Source organism: Sycon ciliatum, chromosome 8 (genome assembly GCF_964019385.1).
Source record: "Sycon ciliatum chromosome 8, ocSycCili1.1, whole genome shotgun sequence".
NCBI lineage: Eukaryota > Metazoa > Porifera > Calcarea > Leucosolenida > Sycettidae > Sycon > Sycon ciliatum.
Window position 1 is genome coordinate 6,291,134 of NC_088650.1, and position 6,712 is coordinate 6,297,845.

Here is a 6,712-nt window from a genome sequence, read left to right on the forward strand (position 1 = left end):
GGTGCTATTCTGCAAACTAATGTTGTGGTGGAGTGGTGTAGTATGTACATGGGAAATAGAACAAGAAGAAGAAGAGGAGGGGTGCTCATCACATGCATTCATATGGGAGAAGTGAGTAAAATTATTAATGTGAGTAGTATATACATTGACAGCGGGATCACTTGCCTTTGCCACTGGGCCAGCGCTGTCCTATGCGTTGCCGTCTTGTAGGAGCTGGGCGATACGCTCATCCGGCAAAGGCACTCCTCCTTGGACTATCTTGTCGTACGGCAGCGAGCAGGTCACACCTTTCTTTCGCAGCGTCCGAAAAAGGGGAACACTTGTACTGCATCAACAATTGGCAACATGCATGCAAAGGAAAGAGGATCACGAGGGGAAAAGGTCTTCTACGAGCGTCGTACATGTATATTTTCATTCTATGTGTGATTATTGTGAGGTTTTGTGTGAAATTTTAATTTTCAGCTATCACATTTCGTTAATTTCTTACTTTTTAGACGGGGTCCATGGACTAGAACACAATAACTTTTTTTAGAAAACTGCCATAAAGCAGTTTTTATTGCTATAATTTCTTTTGTTTTTTTCTGTCACCAATCAATGGAATGCCCTATATCAATATGTAAAATTTGCATATGTATATAGGCAAGAGTGGGTTATGTACTCTTGATATAGGGCATTCAATGATGGCCTTCACATCATATCAATACCGTATTATACGCATTGATGTGCAAGCCTTTTCTTGCAGAAAATAGCACTAGCATAATGCAATTGCACGTTCTTCGGCGGGGAAACATGACATGTGAGTAGTGGTGTGGTGGTGGTGATACTTTTTTTATACGGAGGTCATTCTGTGCATGTTGCAGAATTTCATGACTCTGTCATAAAATTGTCTTGCCTTTCAGATAGTGGTTGTGAGACTTGCCCACTCACCCCCACCGTTAGGCGCTGCATCTGCCGCTAGGGTTTATCGGGTGTTAGCGGCCGTCGTGAGTTCCCTTCGGGAACGGATACGATAATTTACTTTTACTTCAGATATTTCAGATTTCCCCACCCTCGATCAGATTTATTTGAGAAATGTAGCCAGGTGCGTGTCGCAGATGTTTTTGTTGATTCTGTGTTTATAAGGTCATCCTGCATCATATTGCACTGAAATGGTAACCCTGTTGATGTCGATACAACTTTTGGAAGTAGTTCAATGACTTCAAACTGTTAGTCCACGATTTTCTAAAACAACACAGCAAAGGAGGAACAATAAACATGTATTAAAATGTAAACAAATACATTGCTGAGTCCAACACCTCGTTCCAACAACTACACTGATCCTGAGGATAAAAGGGGCAAGGCTATGGTTGGAGGTACTGAGAGATAAACAAGGCACTCCACAATAATAAAATCTTACACATCTTTTGGTGAGTATGAATGATATCCAGTCGAACCTCTTTAGGACGAACACCAAGGGACCGATGATATTTATTCTGTGAGTTTGTCTTAACCTATTTTATAACCAGTGAATACAATTATTTCTCCAATAGACATACGATTAGATTTCTTCTACAGCGAAAGATTCTAAGCCACACCGACTCATTGACTCGTCTCGTATGAAACAAATGATGCAAAACGAAAATGCGTACAAACTTTCGCTATACGTCATGAAGTGCGAAACTTCGCACGAACTTTCGCAACTTTGGACGCGAAACTGGCAGGGAACGCGAAATGAACTGCGGTAGGAAATTTCGTGAGATCAGGTCATGGCGTACGTGCACTTGGCCCGCGCAAACTACGAAAATGTGCAGAACGCAAAGTTCGTGCAAAATTCATACACACTTTCGCAAGGACTGTCGCGAAGCTTCGTTCGAATTTTCGTTTCGCAGAACCTCTCTACTGAACCTTTCCTTAGCAACATGACGGCAACTGAAACAGCAACAGAGAAAGTACGATACATGTACTCCACATTCTTGCAGGTACTACAAACAGATTGCAGATCGTAATTCTTGCTTTGGCGGCACGAAACTTTATTTGGGGCAGTGCAATCTCGGCGGTACTCACAAATCTAAAAGCCCAGACTCAGGAGATTTCCCCTGATATGCGAATTTATTTTGCAAACTCGGTCAATGGATCCTTGAACCTTTCCCTCCAGATTGGGAACTGCCAACGATAGTATGCCACTGACCAGAGCTTTACTTGTAACGTACTAATGTGAGTATTTCGACAACACATCTAACATAAGCCTTACCGTCAAGAAGGTGAATTCGCGTTCTTCGCACACTGTAGACAAGGGCAAAGAGATAAAAATGGATCTAAATCCGAATAAGATCAGCACACGTTTCCGTAAAATTTAATGAAAGGGTGAGCATAAGCAAATGAATCAAAGGAAACCGGTCAACTAAGAGATCACCTGTCATCGAGTATTCCGTAAAAGGAGGCCTCGGCAGCGGAAAAGCTAAATTTAGAAAAGAGATCCTGTCAGCTTTTCCATTATTAATTGCATTCCGCCCAAATTCAGCACACTTTTCGTGAATGAAAGAGTCAACACAAGCAAATGAATAAGAGGGAACTCGTCAACTCACCTGTCATTGAGTAATATTCCGCGAAAGGAGGCCGCAGCAGCGCCGAAACGAAGTAAGCCAGGCCAGGAGACGAAATATCCGAAACAGCTCATGCAAGAAGCAGTTCCAAAGAAGGAAGTTCCTCGTGCATGCACATCCGAAAAGGCAACAACAAAAAGTCTGCAATACACACGCATGCGGCCAGCCGGCCGCGTGATGGTAGGAGCCATGGTGTAGCTCCCTGCGCCTGGTCCAGGTACCGAGCATCTTACGTAGAAACTTACGTAGCTACGTAGACAACGTCTCTGAATAGCGGTGTCGTTAGGTAGCGCCATGTGAACACAATAATAGAAAAGCTGACAGGATCGCTTTTTTAAACTAAGCAAAGATACCATCCATGGTGCGCGCCAGTAGTAAGTGCGGGGCAGGTTCTGGCTCACTTTTTGACCTTTGACCTTTGGGCCAAATAAGGCGCACTGTGTCGGTCGTGCTGGGTCTGGCCCCGGGACCCCCAGAGTTTGACCTTTGACCCCTGGCATGCCATAAATGTCATCCTTAAGGTTATTTTCGCCATAGGTGGCGAACGTGCACTTGTGCACGTTCGGTGCATTCGCACCTCGGAGTAGTAAAATACGTACTCTTCCCTGATTTGCACATCGTAGATGTGCATTGCATGCAGTGACATATTGCGCATGCGTGCATACGCACGCGGAGCGTGTGACCTTCAGAGACCCTGCTTGCGGGAAATACGCAGTGCAACACAAGGTGTACTAGTACACGTGTCATTTTACTACTCCCTGATTCGCACCTCGTAGATGTGCAGCAAACAAGTTCACGTTCCTTGCATTTGTTTTATTCACACATCGTAGATGTGCACTGATTGACAAGTTGCCCATACAGAGCATGTCTAATCGGCTTTTCGATCGGTAAGAGAATGTTCAAATTCGGCCATATTATGAGCCCCAAGATCAGAATTCGGCTCAACGTAGTACTTGAACCCACCGTTCCTATTACGTCATGTACATTTAGTCATTTACACACACTCTGCGAAGCACTGAAACATCGGTTTTCGGCGAATTCAACATGCGAAATTTGAAAATTCGGCAAAAAGATGGGTGATTTCTTCAAAACCACTTTTTCGGCGAATTTTTCGCCCGGCCGATTTGGGAAATGCCTACTATCCATGCAGGTGCATTTATATATAGATGCATATTTCTATTTTGATCGGGATACAGTTAGAATCAACCGACTACGCCCGGAGTATCATGCATATAAACAATTATTGAAGAGGTGTCACAGTGAAGCAGTGTTGCTATGCACCACAAATCCCCTTTGCACTGCACCGAATCTATACTGGAGAATCCAGAGTGACCAGCAAAGAGTCACAACCCGTGGGTATCCAGTCACACTAAGGCATATCCACCATTCCCCACATATTCACTGCAACAAAACACAATACTCTTTACTATAATACACTAATATTTAAATAGACTTGGATGAGTCTGTAGAAGAGAACACAATGCACGCACACACACGCATGCGCAGACAAACACACACACACACACACACACACACACACGCGCGCGCACCCACATCTAGGTTATAGTGCTATACACGTATCTAGGGTTTAGGAAGCACGAGAATATGTCGAAGCCCCAACACATACCCCTTCATGCAGTGTACTTCAATAGCCCAACACATTACGACCGCTATAGCACAGGACCATCACAAAACACATTACGACTGCTATAGCACAGGACCATCACAAAACACTACACACTGTTACTACACTGCACACACAGTTACCACACTACGCCTGTTACAAGTACTTACAAATAATTTTGAAACAAATGGCACATCCTGAAGACGGCAGCTCCAGACCTTCATACATCATCATCTGTAAACCCAAGCATGAGCGCACACAAACACTATTAGTGTCACGAATACGAAAGCAGGGTAAGACAAGAGGATACGAAACAAGTAAGTATCGCTATAACGAGGGGGGGGGTAAGTATACATGTAAACAGAGCAGTGCTTACTTACAGGGTACTAATACGCGCGACAGCGTCCTGATAGTCGGCCCTTCCAATAACGACTCAGGTGAGCCGCACCCGTGAGATGTGAGACCACAGCTAAAGCGCCCACCAGCCTTTCTCCACTGTAAACACGAAAGAAACAGCAGAAAGCACAGTGTCATAGAGCTCTATTGTTGGGGAAGAGAGCTGGGAGCACTGCGCACTTACCATTTATCACAATAGATGATCAGAAAGAGGCGGCGCTTGACGCACCGCCTCAGGTGCTGAAACAGGGGTATCACCCCTGTAAGGTGAACACCGCAGTGACATGTGAAAGCCATACTGTAATGATACTGAAATGAAGGTGTGAACCGCAAAGCAAGACCTTTATCTTCTTCCTGTCGAATTCGCTCCCCAGCTACATACCGACATCATCCGCTAAAATCCAATCATGCCAAGTAATGCAAAGGTCATCAGTTGACCTTTCGGACTTTTCAACTGTTATCCAAAACCACCAAGAGGAAAAAAACCAGGATGAAGAAGACGTCAGTTGTAGAAGCGTTTGTGGAGGAGTTGTTACATTATTCTCAGTAAATAGATATGGCTGATACATTCGGTGTAGACGTGGACGACCGGTCGTGGTCTCTCACCACGGGTCCTTTACTAATAGAAAGGCGGACGCCAATAAGAACTGTTGTGGAGTTGGCAGATCAAAACGCGCAGCAAGAAATTTGGCACGTCGATGGTAGACTCCATCGGGAGGACGGACCAGCTCTTGTTGATAGTAGGGGAGTGTCCGCCTAGTGCTATGAAGGTCGCCTTCATCGCGTTAATGAACCGGCTTGGATAGGACGGGGTGGCATCGAATACTACCTCAACGGCGCCTAGAGCCGGCGGTCCTGCAGTCAGTTATTGTGACGCCACATGCTGTATTCTACGGTGGTATCACCACGGAAGGCTCCACAGGGAGAATGCGCCAGCGGTGACATGATACGCAGGGAAGGTAACAATCGTGTACGGGAGTGGTACCGATACAACCTTCGGCATAGGGAAGATGGACCTGCTTTCATCTCTCAGGAGGAGGAGGGTGTCTATCAGTGGTACCTCAACGGGGTGTATTACGGTGACCACCATCAAGACCAGGCAATACACCCCATGGAGCTGCAGTAAATTAATGTAGTGCCTACTAAGGTAGACTCGTCAGCAATAAGTCATGAGTCCATTTGTGTGATTTGTCAGGATACCCTGGACAGTCATCTATCCAAGTTGGAGTGCGGTCATAAATTTCACTTCCACTGTATCAAGGAGTGGATCAGTTCTGCCCCCAGCCCTACTTGCCTAAACTGCCGCTACTCCATGACTGCCAAGGACTTGGTTGAGTTCTTGTACACGTAGTAATTATAGCAATAAAAACTGCTTCATGGCAGTTTTCTAAAAAAAGTTATTGTGTTCTAGTCCATGGCCCCCGTCTAAAAAGTAAGAAATTAACGAAATGTGATAGCCGAAAATTAAAATTTCACACAAAACCTCACAATAATCACAACACTTGAAATGCTGCTTTCAACACGAAACTTGTACTGCACCAACAATTGGCAACATGCAGTCATGCATGCATAGGAAAGAGGATCACGAGGGGAAAAGGTCTTCTACATGTAGCTTTTCATTCTGTGTGTGATTATTGTGAGGTTTTGTGTGAAATTTTAATTTTCGGCTATCACATTTCGTTAATTTCTTACTTTTTAGACGGGGGCCATGGACTAGAACACAATAACTTTTTTTAGAAAACTGCCATGAAGCAGTTTTTATTGCTATAATTTCTTTTGTTTTTTTCTGTCAGTGTCACCAATCAATGGAATGCCCTATATCTATTCAAAATTTAATAATAATAATAAATGATGGCCTTCACATCATATCAATACCGTATTATACGCAGTGATGTGCAAGCCTTTTCTTGTAGAAAATGGCACTAGCATGTTCTGCTGCGAGGAAACATGTGAATAGTGGTGGACCGTGGTTATACTTTTTTTATACGGAGGTCATTCTGTGCATGACTGCATGTTGCTGTAGCAGAATTTCATTTATTTAAGATTTCCCCACCCTCGATCAGATTAATTTGAGAAATGTAACCAGGTGCGTGTCGCAGATGTTTTTGTT